Source organism: Toxorhynchites rutilus, chromosome 3 (genome assembly GCF_029784135.1).
Source record: "Toxorhynchites rutilus septentrionalis strain SRP chromosome 3, ASM2978413v1, whole genome shotgun sequence".
NCBI lineage: Eukaryota > Metazoa > Arthropoda > Insecta > Diptera > Culicidae > Toxorhynchites > Toxorhynchites rutilus.
The window spans coordinates 65,903,113-65,917,966 of NC_073746.1; the positions used below are offsets into that span (position 1 = coordinate 65,903,113).

Below are 14,854 nucleotides of genomic sequence, written 5' to 3' on the forward strand. Positions count from 1 at the left end.
CAAGGAATTGAGATTGGCCTGAATTCTGAGATATTACTAGGGGTTGACGATTTCGGAATTGCAACCACTTTCGCTACTTTCAGTTCAGCTGGTATTCGAGCTTGTAGGATTGAGGAGTTAACTATGTCACATATGTTAGGCGACAGTTCTTCACAGAGTTCCTTGAGAATTCTTGACTGGATTCCATCATAGCCAGCTGATGCTGTTGCTGGGAGTGCATTAATAAACTCTTTTACATTTGATAGCCCAACAGTGGTGAAGTTGAGCGAAATATTGGTTTGTTCGCAGAATGGTCCCAGATCCACATATGGTATCTTCTTCGCTAGTTGCGCGCCAGCCCTGGCGAAGTAGTTGTTCGCATTTTCAAGTACACATAGTCTATCTTCTAAGGTATCACACTTTCCGGTAATTGCATCACAGTTTTTGATCGTACCTATAACTTGCTTTATAGTGTCCCAAGTTTTCGATACACTTCCCTTAGCTCGTTCAAACTTATTAGCATAGTATTGTTTCATTTTGCTTCGCTTCATGTATGTCACTTTTCTACACCAGTCATAATATACGTTTCGGACGAAGTTATCGGATCTATTTTTGCGATGTTTTGCATACCAGTAATTTTTGGCCCGTATACACACCACTACTTCGTAATCCATCCACGGTTTCGAATGTCTGCGAGTTACTGTTGACACTAGTATGCGTTTCGATGAATTTCCCTGTGCTTGTTGAAATCTTGAGATGAACGAAGTGTAGTTAGTTTCCACACCGACACTACGGCTCGTCACTATAGGGTGCTGTAGCAGGATCTCACGGAAACTGTTAATGTTAATTTTTGGGTAAACTTCTCGCATTTGTGGCAGGCTAGTTATCTTGTAGTCGGCTTCAACGAAGATAGCATCGTGGTCGAATAAACTGTACTGCAGATGTTGTACTGTTGTGTGGATTGCTGTGTTGTTAGTAGATATGTGATCCAGACACGCTTCATATCGGGTCGGAGTAGTGTCGCAGAAGTTAAATCCATTTGAGTGAACCGTAGTCGTATATTTCTGCACGGTAGTGTTAGTTCGCAACAAATCGATGTTGAAATCTCCGCATAAGATCATGGTGTATTTTCCTCGTCGAGTGAGAAATTCATCTAGCAATTCTATGAATCCATCCACAGCGGTGGCAAGTGTTTGGGGTGGCCTATATACACAGGTCAAAACAATCTTTTGTGGATATCCAATTTCCACAGCAACAATACTGTTGTATTCGTCGCAATACGATTCCACAAGTTTGGCATTGATATCTTTGTGAACGAATATTGCTGAACCTCCTCCTCGCCTTGATGATCGCGAAGCGAAGAAGCAATTGTAGTTTAGAGGTGACATGGATGATTCGACATCACCTCGGGACCATGTTTCTGTTATCAGAAGAACATCCATTCGGCATGGGGCATCATCCAGTAGTACTTCTAGCTCGGTAAGTTTATCTCGTAGACTTCTAGCGTTGAAGTAGAACAGTTTGAGACTATTCGTTTTGTTGATATTGAGAGATTTAATAGTGGTTAATGATCGTGTGTTCGATTGAGACGGTAGTTGAAGGTTCTGATCATTTGATGTATTCATTCAGGGCGTCACACGATAAGACTTCTCTGACTCTACCTTTTTCGGTTTTCCGCACCAACAATCTACCGTCTCTGAACCAGGCAAACTTGATTTTACCATCACGTTTTAGATCTCTCGATAATTTGAACAAATACCGATTTCGCTTTGTCATCACCTCATTGATGTAAATGTTTACAACGCGTAAATTCCCGGTATTCATTTTCAACACAGCAGTAGTTAGGTCTCTCTTGCTCCTCTTTTTTGCAATTATATCGTCCCTTTTCTCCTTACTATGGAATCTAACCTGAATAGATGGAGGCAATTGAGATTTCGTGGACGCATAGGCAGGCGTCCGGAAGATCTCCTTGACTTCATCCTTTCGTAGTTCGACTCCAATCTCTCCGCAAATAGTATTTACAATTTTAAATAGATCTTCACCTTCCATGTCCGGAATGTTCGACATTTCCAGAGAATGGCTCAATTTTTCTTGCTTTTGTTTGTCGATTTCAATTTCACACCATTCTACTTTCTTTCGCAGCTCATCATTTGGTTCACGTAACTGTTGCTGCTCATCCATTAGAGTTTCAGTTGTGGTACGTAGTTCATTAAGTGCAACTTGGATATTGCGCACCTCCGATATCACTTCTTGCTGCCAGCCAATCAGTTTATCCAGCTTTGATTCAATCCTCCCAATTCCAATTTCCAGATTAGAAGAATCAGCATCTCTTTCAGTATTGCGTGGTGTAGACAACAACGGTGGGTCAGCCATGTTGATCGTACTTCTTCTGCTCCTATTTCGGTTTTCCTTGCAAGGAATGCAAAACCAAAATTTATCAGGAACCGTCTGGATTTCCTGATATTCCGCATCAGATAACGATGTGCAGGCCTTGTGAAACCACTGTTTACACCTTCCGTCGCACTGTAAAGGCTTTCCGGTTCGCGAATTTATATTTTTCTTGCACCTCGCACAGGGTTGACTTGATTGGTTCGCCATCTCGATTAGCCCTTCATAAAAGTTCATGCGTTGAATAAAACGAAATATATATTGGGTCTGATTGGTTATAGAGAAGTTCTCTTGGTTACCTTCTCAGGTAACTCAAGTAATAGGACATATATAGCCGGTACAATTATATTAACTGGTTTTCCTTCTTAGGATACCTAAGAAAATCTCCACCGCGTGAAGAGACTCATTTTCGGATTTTCATTTCATCGAATGGTCGATAGTTCACGTTTGCATAATCACATCACTACCCTCAGTGAATCCTGATTCGTATCCTTTACCACTAACAATTATCCTTCCCATGATAATCGCTAGGGAACCACGCTATAGAGGCGACCCTTCTGGCCTTCGGACGGCGAGTATCATACTAACAGTCCTTCCCTTCCCCTGATGACTGTAAGGACGTGGCCGGTGTCGTTATTGACCATTTAAAGCTCGAATCACCGAAAATTGCTAGTCCCAAGCATCATGCTGTGTGTTCTTTGTGCAATTTGGTTGGTTCAGGTCAATCACGGAGAGCAAATACGAATTGTACAGTCTACCCAAGCTCAAGCTAGAAAAAATCTTTTCACAAATTCTAGGAAATTAGGATGAAATCACTCTCAGATAATTGATGTCGACTTAAACATAGAGGCTTTCAAAGCCCTCTTGGATCACTGATTGAATTACTTTTTTTTATTAATACGTTTATTTTTATAGGCTCAGTTACATAGGTTTAAAGGAGCCAGATTCTTAACTATATTTGCCTAAAATATATCAACATGTTTCCTTAATTCTATGGTTACAAACCGATTACTCGCGGTCGACTCGAGTTTAGAAAGGTGACACATTTTCATTTGGAAAAGAATGGGATGTAAGGAGATTGTAATAATGTTCACACTCACACTCACATTTACATTCTCATTCACACTCAATTCTTAAAACTATCCTTACATCTAATGTGTATTTGGAGTTTAACTTATTAAAGTAGGAAGGAAACCGAAAGCTCGCGTAGGACGAAAAGGAGAGGAAAATGATGTAAGAACAATCACACTCGAAGATCGACAGCTTTAAGGAAAACATATATTTGGGACACATCTCTCATAACCGAGCCAACATCTCTTACTGGTACATTGGGCTGCCTTCCTCGGGCCCGAAGGGAGTTTATTAAGGCCCTGATTCTCGAATACACTTCACAGTGGAAACGAAATAAACGGCACGCCATTGAACTACGTTTTACGAGTTAGTGAAGTGTCGAAGATAAAGATGAGTTTTCAGGCAGAATGAGCACTTTTCAAATAAAAAATCATTAATGAAAATTAACTTCTTCGTTTCAAACTGGTATTCAATATGAGTGGAAAACTTTGTTTTCTTCATGTGGTATAATAATCTCATACAAATATTTCATCTGAAGATAATTTGATATTATAATGATAAGTTTAGTGGGAAACTAATCTCGTATCCAGATGTCGACACCGTACCGTTGTCATCGCGAATACGTTTCATTCCGTTTCCACCGTGAAGTGTATTCGTAGTGTATTCGTGAATCAGGCCCTAAATTCGATCTGGCGACAAGATACAACTCGCACGACCAAACAAGGTGTTCGACGTCGTGGTAACCATGGCCACAAACGCAGAAATTGCTGTCGGCAAGATAAAAACGAAAAAGTAGCGCGTCTTACGAACAGTGATTGGACATGAGTCGGGAGAAGGTGCGAAGAAAGTCCCGACTCAAGTCCAGACTTTTGAACCACGGTTTGAGGCTAACCTTAGGAATAATTAAGTGGAGCCACCGGCCCAATTCATCTTCGTTCCATTTGCGTTGCCAGTTAGCGATGGTATTTTTGCGGACTAAAGAATAAAATTCATTGAAGGCGATTTGACGCTGATAAATGTAGCCTTCAATCGCACCCACCTTTGCTAATGAGTCAGCCCGCTCATTACCCGGAATTGAGCAATGTGAAGGGACCCAGACAAAGGTGATAACAGCGTCTGGATAAAGCATATTCTCTCAAGGAAGTATGGCGAGTACTTTTCCGGCCTCACTGAACGGATAGATTCGACAGAGCTAAGACTATCCGTTACAATGTAATAGCGTTCAACAGGTCGTGAGGCTGTCCAGCACCCAGTGAATTGCTGCCAATTCAGCAATATACACTTAGCAAGGATTCTGAAGACTGTGGGAGGTGCTTAAAAGTTCGTTGAACACTCCAAATCCTGTGAACTCGTTCGTTAAGGACCCATCGGTAAAGTATATATTCTCACAATCGATACGCCCATACTTTGCCTTGAAGATCGTTGGAACGAACTCCGATCGATAATAATCTGGAATTCCATGGATTTCCTGCTTCATGGACAGATAAAAAAAAATTCATGATATGAGCTCATTAATCCAGAATGAAAATTTAGCCCGATCAGCTGTTAAAAAATTCCGATCACCAATGGGTTCATAACCTTAAACCGAATGAGGAACCGAAGAGATAATAAATAGAAGCGATCTTTTCGAGGGAGTACGCTTACCAAAACCTCGAGACTCATGGTATGCGTTGAGGGCATACATCCCAACGCAATACGGAGACAAAGATGCTGAATTCGATCGAGTTTAATGAGGTGTGTTTTGGCAGCTGATTGAAAACAGAAACTGCCATAATCCATCAATGAGAGAATAGTTGTTCGATACAACATTATAAGATCTTCGGGGTGGGCTTCCCACCAGGTGCCGGTAATTGTACGGAGAAAGTTTATTCTTTGTTGATATTTTTACTCAGATACCTAATATGGGCCCCCAAGTACATTTGCAGTCGAGCCAGACCCCAATATACTTGAATGACATAGCATGAGATATCGGTTTACCCAGAAGTTGGAGCTTTGGTTTTGCTGGCTCATACTTCCTAGAAAAAAACACCATCTCTGTTTTCTCCGTGGAGGATTCGATCCCTAGCAGAATGGCCCAGGTTGAACAATTGTTCAAAATATCTTGTAAGGGTTCTTGCAGGTCGGATTCGTTTGATCTTACGACAGAAACTGCTCCATCATCTGCAAGTTGTCTTAGGCTGCAATTTTGTGTAAGACAATTGTCGATGTCGCTTACATAGACGTTGTACAAAAGGGGGCTTAAACATGAGCCCTGGGAGGCCCATGTAAGAGAACCGGCTTATTGCCGAATCTTCGTGAGAAATGTTCAAATGTTTCTCACAAAACCCCGAGAGTGTAATTTGTCTGACAAACTCGTACTTGTCTCCAATCATCTGGAACAATATTACGCTCCAGAAACCGATTGAATAACGGAATCGAGACAAAATTAAATTACTGTCCGGAAACAAAGGAGACAAAGATTTAAAGGTATTCCGACAAACACGGATAATATGTGTGCAAACATCGAACAGATACAGATAAACCAAATAATCGATAATAATAATTTTATTATTATTTATGCCCTCATTAAACATGTAAATTAATAACATAAAGATACTTTATGGGGAATAGGACTGGATGAATTCTTGTGTTTAGTTTTTATCAACATACCTGTTTTTGAAATATGGAGCAGCTTGATGAATAGCATTCGAACTAATAGCCACGCGTTCCCACTGAAATAGAACAAAGAAATATAAATGAATCTATAACTCGTCGATTGTATATAAAAACAATGTATTGATTTGTAAGATATCCGTTTCTTCCGACTGTTTCATTGTATTATCGAGGCAACCAGAAAAAACTGAAGAATATAAATATTCTCTCGAACCAAACCGCTGTGCGAAGTACATAACCACACGCAGCGTTAGCATATTCGGTTTCCTACAATGATACCCTCCTCCGGTTTTCACACTTTTCCGGTGACATGCCCATTAGCAGTTGTTTGCATAAATTATATTTGCACTGCGGAACGAGTCCGCCACGTGGAGACAAAATGCACATCTTAATCAACGTCAGTCCGGGCTCCGGGGTTGGCGAAATTCGTTGCCGAAGTGTCCAGTCAGTCTGGAACGGCCATAAATTATGCATGAAGACAGACCGTTGAAACGAAAGTTTTCATCACGGACATAGACAGCATGGTGTTGCGCTGCTCCGTGTGGGGAGCTCCCCCCCCGCCTTGCATACACTTGGGCATTAGAGGAACATTTCATTGCTGCGGATTCCACTGCTCTGCGGTGAACAATCTGTGACTGTTTCGATTGGAACAACATCGATTGAAACGATGATAAAGATGATGATGATTTGGTGAAGATGGTGGTATCGCAGTGCTGGTAACTATGTTGGTGTGGCTGTGTGATAAATGGAGCGAAGATAATACCTGCTAACCGATCAAGCAGCCAATGATGCGCCATTACAGAAGTGCTGGTGCCAAGCGGATAAGAAGCGAAGGCAGGAGATGATGGTTATACTCCTGCAGGATGAAACTGCAATAACTCTTCGAAAGCATCTGAAGTGCAGAAGCACTGTTCACGATAAAACTTGAACGCACCAGTAGGAAATATTGGTTACTTTAGAGTGGGTTTCACATTTTCGCCCATGAAAAACAGCTCAGTTTTTCTGCGATCATTAGTATTTTATGATTTATTGCCACCACAATGTTGCTCACGTTTGCACACATGTTTACTAGCGAAAGAAAAACATGAATGGAGGTATGGAAAATGCTATTCGATGTGCTCACAGTTTAGCGAAGCCATAGTTGAGAAGCTCTGAAACTGTTTCCAGAGGTTAGTGTAAATACCATGAATTATAAATCATCTTTCAAGGAAGCTGTTCGTGAGAAGGCAATTTGTTTCAAAGTTATCCGAAGTTTATGCGGGAACAGTTTAGCGCATGTACAGCGTATTGTAAGGTTGTGTTTTCCGTTTGGCTTTCATTTTAGTTTTTACCTTTGCACTATTTGATTCCGACACATTTTCCAAAGTAAAGCCACCGAGGCTCAATAGAAGTAATAAAAATCGCAAAACAAAAATATAAGAAAGATACAACACTTCAAACTGAGTGGCAAAAACTAACGGCGGTCAAGTGTCGAAGTTTAATCGAAAATTGAAAACTTTCGTTTGCCTTCTCTTTTTTTGTGTGTTTCAAGCCATCGAGAAGATCGCAAAACGGCTCTAGAGATGGTATCTCAATTGGAAGCTCACCGTTGCTTCACACCTTCGTCGCGTTCGTTTGCTGGGCTTCAGGGGGCGGAAGCCACTATCCCCAGTATTGGGATTCGTTCGAAATGATTCGGAATGAGCGGATTTAAACTTTTGAATTGTCAAAAGGTTGAGGCTATTCGAGTCATCTTTTCTGATAGTTATGTTGGGATTTGAAGAGGAAGGAATTCGGTTGCGCAGAGGATAAGATAGGGCGGATAAATTGAATTTGAGTTTGGTCAGTGGGAAGGTATATCTCTTTTCTTCATTTTTGAGTGAGTTCTAGTTTGATTAGATGGAAAATTTTGGAGGTAAGACTTTATTTGAATGGTCCCGCCAGCTGATAACTTGAAATTATTATCAATGGATTTTTCAGTCGAAATTTTATTTTCGAGGATTTGAAAATACGAAAAAATGCAGTGACTATTCGTGATGTTCTATGCGTCGTTTCATATATCGAAATCATCATTTTATCAATTAATCCACGAATAAGTACGATTCCGTCAAATGTGATACTATTTTATGGTCCATAAATTATTTGAGTCAATGGTGATTCTTTTTGAAAATGTGTTTTAGTTAATTTAGTTCCAATGATTACCTTAAAACAATGTCATAAACTAGATAACCACGATTCTAACGATTCATGTAGCTTAGACAGATGTGCTATGTGCTGAGTATATGAGCAAAGAATTGAAATAAAATAAGTAAAAAAACTTTTTAAGTTAAACGGTTCAATTGTGATTAAACATAATAATGTACTAAAATCTAGAAAATAATTAAGCAAGTAGCAGTTAGCAGTTATCACACCTCTCCTTCATTAGTCTAGAGCATTTATAAGACTAAAATAAAATCGTGGGACATATGAATTCGCTTATTGTGGATAATGGAAATCCAACGTGCCCCACGATTTTATTTTAGTATTATCAATGCCCTAGACTAATGAAGGAGAGGTGTGATAACTGTTAACTGCTACTTGCTTAATTATTTTCTAGCTTTTAGTACATTATTATGTTTAATCACAATTAAACCGTTTAACTTAAAAAGTTTTTTTTACTTATTTTATTTTCTAGTTTTTAGTACATTAACTGTTTCATTAGAATATTTCTCTACAATAAAACCATTGTGCTGTATTCTATCAATCAAAAAAATTCATTTGATACCGATATTGAGCGGATTGCAGAAAATATATAGTGTGTTTTCCAAGTCAAGTTCGTTCGTTTGATACACATATCTCAATCAACCTTTTTTTTGAGATAATATGGAATCAGCTATTTTGTAGCGGCGGCCATATTGGATTTTTCAAGATAAGCAATTTTAAAATGACAGCAGAGATAAAGGTATTTTATAAATTCGGTTAGTTCCTATTGCTCAAATTTCCATTAATGTGGGACAACCCTACAGACATACGAACAGTTCAAGCTAAATAAAACCGTTTAATAAAGTAATTTGCTATTTTATGATCGCGGCCATCTTGGATTTGCATTTTTCATGAATAACGGTATTCTACTAGTCAAGCCCTTTCATTTGATACCCATGTTAACGGGGTTTTGACATAATATGTAGTCCGCCATTTTGTAGTGGCAGCCATCTTGGATTTACATTTATCATAAATAACCGTATTCTACTAGTCAAGCTCTTTCATCTGATACCCATATTAATGAAGTTTTGAGAAAATATGTAGTCCACCATTTTGTAGTGGCAGCCATCTTGGATTTGCATTTTTCTTAAATAACCGTATTCTACTAGTACAACCCTTTCATTTGTACAACCCATATTGATAGGGTTTTGGAAAACCCCTATTGTTACAAACATACAAACATACAAACATACAAACAGATTACAGGGCAAGCTAAATAAAACCGTTTAAAAAGTTTATGACCTAAGGACACGGACGGGATCTTGACATAGGACTGTGATTGTGTAGGAATTGCATTTGAATTGAGTTTTTGAATTGTTCAAAATCTGTATATTTTTTCTCTTTTGATACATCAAATGGAAGCCCTGAAAAAAAACCGCTTTCTGTATGAACTTGTATCCATTACGGGTTAGATGAGATAACGTGGTAGAATCCGGAACCACATTCTGTTCAAAAAAGTACCCAAAAATACCATTAAAGGCTAGTAATGCCTTTTTCTTCTGTATATTCAATTATGCACGTCTAAATAGTTAAGATCTACATACTACATGGGCTAAAAAGTACCGGGATTTTTTAACAGATGGCGCCACTAAAAATGAACAAGATTCATTTCGAGAGGTTCATCTGTCACTAGCTTATGTGTGAAGTTTAATTACATTTCGTTTATTTGTTCACAAACTACAATTGTTTAAGTGTCATTACCTGAGCATTCGTATAGAAAATGGAAAGAGAGGAATTTCGTATTAAGATCAAACATTGTTTGTTGATGGGAAAAACTCCTAAACAATCAATGCAGGGGTTGACGAAATGTTATTCTACTTCTGCTCCTTCGAGAACAAGAGTTTATCGTTGGTTTAGTGAATTTAAAATGGACCGTACAGGCACCGCAGAAGCACCTTGCTCTGGAAAGCCAAAAGAGGCTACGAATCCATAAATCGTATAACAAGTGTATCGACTCGTTTTGAACGATCGTAAAGTGAAGTTACGCGAGTCAGCTGAGGCCGTATGCATTGCAAATTGCACGTACATTTTGCACGACATTTTGGACATGAAAAAGCTATTCGCGCGATGGGTGCCGCGTTTGCTGACCGTCCACCAAAAACAGCGGTGCGTTGAAGATTCAACAGCCGGTTTGGCGTTGTTGCGATACTGCTGTTTTGTTTCTCCGCTATAGTAGCAGCTTGCTAAATCAGGCCAAAATTTTACAGTACGGAAGATGTACGGAAGAATATTTTTTTTTTTAGATATTCCTAATTGAACATTTTGGAATCCATAGTCAGATTTAGAAATCTGGGTTTTTTATACGCAGCTGCAAATACCTCACTAGATCATAAGCTTTCTTATGGATTTATCAACAAAATGAATTTGAACTTACTAGGGATATCATCTCGACCAGCGTGGTTATTGAATTTTTGTTCGGAAGGTGCCCATAATCCGTGGAGTGCCTATTATATAATTTCATCATCCATGAGGATTCATCCTTCGTACTCCGTAAGGAGCGTAAGAACCCTTTTCGGGCGATGTAGGCCACTAGATTCTGGTTCAGTGTCCTGTTTGGTTGCTTGCACGTTGGCACGAAAAAATCAAAATCTTTCTCGCAGACGAATCTTTTTGGCGGTGTTTTGGCTGGCATTGTATTTCTTGGCGATATCGGACGTTCCGTAGTTTGGCCCAATATTACTCAACAATTTCGAATGCAACTTCCAGATCTGACCAGTAACAGGACTGCAATAAGTGCGTCCCGATATTGAAGGATTCGAGCTTTAGGTAGAAGATTTTTTGAACCGCGAACCAAGATCGAACAGTCGAATACGAATTTCGGGGTAGTTCAACCAGAAATGAATTGAGTATAGTTATTCGATGTCATTTCGACATGGGTTACACGTTGGCCGAAGTCAAATTGGAGTCATTGTTGATTTGAAAACATACTAGATTTGGTATTCTTGGTTCCGAAGAGCTAGGAGTTAAATGGATTTGCCCTGTTCAGGTCGCCAGCAAGTAATCGAAAATGTTGAGCAGGTTCGCGATGACGTTATGGATAATTCAAGGTAGTCGAAGACGTCCTTGATCAGAACTAGAGATCGAAATTCTCGCTCAGCTGCATTACGTTTCTCGCGGAAATCAAAGTGAGCGTATAACATTCTCTCGCCTCCAGTGTTTGCCGATTGATCCTTTCACTGAATAATTCGCTTTCGTTCGTTCAAATATGATCATACAAAAACCATTTCCCCCAGTGGTTTTCTTTTGCTTTTACGTGCTACAAATTACGACACAAAAGAGAACGAGACATCTCTGCTTCGGTTCGCACTTCATGGCACACGAGCCAACAAACCAAAGCCGTCATGATCGGTTTCGGTGCAGAAAGTTTATTTTCTTCTTTGCCTCTAACATATACATATCGAACCACTCCATGCATCATGAAACAGCAGGATCATACGAACTACGCATATTCATACGAATGATTCATATTCAACTAATGTAGCAGATTCTGATTCATAAGTCTAAGAGAATGCCAAATATATGATTATTTGGCTAGATAGAGGCTCATGGAAGGGTAGTCAGATTATATTTTTCATTTTTAACCCTTTCATTACGGCAGTGTGCTCCGCCGAAGTGCTACCCCTGTACGGAGCACTGCGCCGAAAAGTATGCACATCGCGCTGGTGTGATCGAAGAGCAGAATCAATTTCATGTCGTCTAAAGACGACGCTCGTACACACAGCTCGTCGCGCGGATGTCGTCTATAGACGACGCTCGTAGCGAAAGGATTAACGCTGCTATTCCTTGAAATATATAAATTCATATAGACCGCATAGTTTTACTAGCAACACCGCTTCAGTGAGAAACAAAAACTCTCTCGTTTTAGCTCTTTTCCCATTCGCTACTCTCCGCAAATGGCGACCGAATGATGACGTAATTTTTCTTGTATCATTTCTCGCTGTGCAGTGGTTTTCGCTATAGTAGAACGGGACGATATATGCGGTTCAAACTTGTATGCAGGTTTCGAAAATGATGTGCGACGTTTGATACAGCTCGGATATGCAATCAACAGTCTTCGTTCCTCTTTTTGTTCAATCATTTAGTGTAACACAAGTGTTGTCAATCAAAACAGTATCTGAATGATCCACTCATGTTTGGTTATACATTCATGAGGGGTTACTTGCATGACACATTGTGTGTCATTCGATATTCAAACATTAATATCCAAACACTGCTCGCCTCTCATATTCTCAACTATTTTCTCCTGTGGCTGAAAACGGATGTTTTTCTTTCTAATAGGCGACCATTTCGATCTCTGGCCATATATATTATGAAAATACAGTACCAGTATGGGAGAGTAGCACATTTTCTGTTATTTAATGTTATATATAAGGGTGCCAAAAAATGTGCTTTTTGCACCCAAAAATTAATTTTGGGTGCAGAAAGAGCCAGCAACGAAAAAAAAGTTCAATAATATTGTTGAAATTCAAACATACGCGTAGAGAATTTTTTCCTCAAATATGATCCTTTATCACCCCCTGGAAGATTCCGAATGTATGTATTTTTTTACATGGGAAAGGTATTTTCTGACTTTAAGAGCATGAATCAAAAAATGGTTTTTTGATTTTACACTTACAATATTACATTTTTCGTCGTAAAATGTAATATTTTATTTTTTCTAATACGAAATCTTTGTTTGAAATTAAGGCACAACTAAACATAGACGACGCAGGTACTTCAAAATGAGGTGCAAATAATTTAACCTGTAAATGAATTTGTTTAGAAGAAGTGATATTGTAAAGTTGAAGTTGTTTGAGAAACCATATGCATACAACCGTTTCTAGTAGATTGTATGTTTTTTAAATTTTGTTTGCATTGATCGTTAATGTAACATATTAGTAGTGAGAGGAGGTGTTTCTCCGTGTGAGTTTCTGTTTAATTTTTTTGTTATTCAGATCGTTCGATACTTGATTTTTACGCATCTAGTTGTTCGACCATACCTTTTACTAAATCAAAAAAAAAATCACTAGGATTGTTCAAAAATGTTTTCTTTATGATATGCCATCATAACTGAAATGACAAATTGGAAATGCTGAAACAATTATGCATCTGACGTAAGGTTTCAAAAAGCGAGAAAAAATGTATGAAAAAACGTCGCCTTTGCAACATCGAATTACATAATAAATGGAGCTTTGTTGTTTTTATTTAGAAAAGGATAAGTAACGTAAAAGGGATATATAAAGTTTTGGAAAGAAATTCTGTATTATGAGCTACCAAATGATAAATTGCACAAGTACTTATATGACTTTTCTCAAATGTTTATAATTTCGCAAAGTATTGAAGTTTCATAAGTTTTTATAACTCATATCTTCATTTTGGTGAGTTCGACACGGTATCATTATACATCAAACATTGTTAAATTGAAAGTATTTTCTAAAAAAATATTCAAAAAAAATCAAAGGAGAGTGCTTTGAAATATAAATGTTTTTAAAATCAAATTCAATTTTTTAGTAAGATTTTTAACAGTGTTTTTGAAGTGTTATTTTTCCTAAATAGTTATTTAACTTTTCTACATCTTTGTCAAACACCATATTCCAATCAGACATCTGGATTTCGAATTACGATTTTTTTTTGAGGAGAGTTCAATGGTTATGAATACGCCCTTTCGAAAAATCACTCGTAATTCAGATTAGTTATATGATCATGAAAATTGTGATTGCTGTCATCAGATGCACCAAGTTAAAAAAAAAAGTCGTGAAGGTCGAGGCAGCGGCTCTATATGTTTTGCATGATATAATTCCTAATAGCAACGTTCCAACATGCAACTGAAAAAAAACCAGTTATTAACCAGTTAAGAAAACAGTTATTTTCAACGCGGAGCTTTTTTATGCGGTCCCTATCCACTGCATAAAAAATGGTTGCTCTAGAGCGAAACAATCAGTCATTTTCTAACCGAGAAGTAGTTAACAGCATTACCCAAAAGAGAGAGAAACCAGAAAACAAGAAGAGAAATTAAATCCAACACCAGTAATAGGAGCGAAAGGAAAGCAACAACAACATCGTCAGCAACAGCAGCAGCATTAGCAACAACATTGCGGGCAGCAGCAAAAGAGTTTCAGTTTTCCTGTCACAACCTGAATTTTTTCGTGATTCATCAGTCATCCAGCTAGCGACTAGACGACAGCGACAGGTAGGCTTTCCTAATTGGTCAATGAGGTGAGGTGAATGAAGTAGCTTTTATATTGTTCTCGCGAGGGCAAGAATGCATCTTCAATTCAATCGATTCTACCGATTCAGATGATCGATATATCAAATTAAAGCCAACAAGCTGGTCTTCTTTAAGAAAATACACTCGCAGAAAAATAGGATTTCTCATGTTCCTATATTCGGTCCAATAGGTTGCCGCAACCATAACATCGTAACTATGGAAAATCATAACTCAAAAACAAAAAAAAATACATCTCTGATTTTTGAATATCTTATTTAAAAAACACCTCATCCTTCAAGAAAAAATATAAAAAGTATAGCGCCAGTTATACCGAAACCATGTGAACTATAAAAAACA

The 14,854-nt window shown here is 38.5% G+C and overlaps 1 protein-coding gene across 2 annotated transcripts in view; it reads right to left on the bottom strand.

The window, feature by feature from the left end:
• The window catches only part of LOC129776503 (tRNA-dihydrouridine(16/17) synthase [NAD(P)(+)]-like), a 258,069-nt gene that overhangs the window by 112,341 nt on the left and 130,874 nt on the right, over nucleotides 1-14,854 (bottom strand). For both annotated transcript variants that reach the window (XM_055782183.1, XM_055782184.1), the window contains exon 3: nucleotides 6,088-6,149. The gene's annotated coding sequence lies outside the window, so the exon portion shown is untranslated. The remainder of the gene's footprint in view (nucleotides 1-6,087; nucleotides 6,150-14,854) is intronic.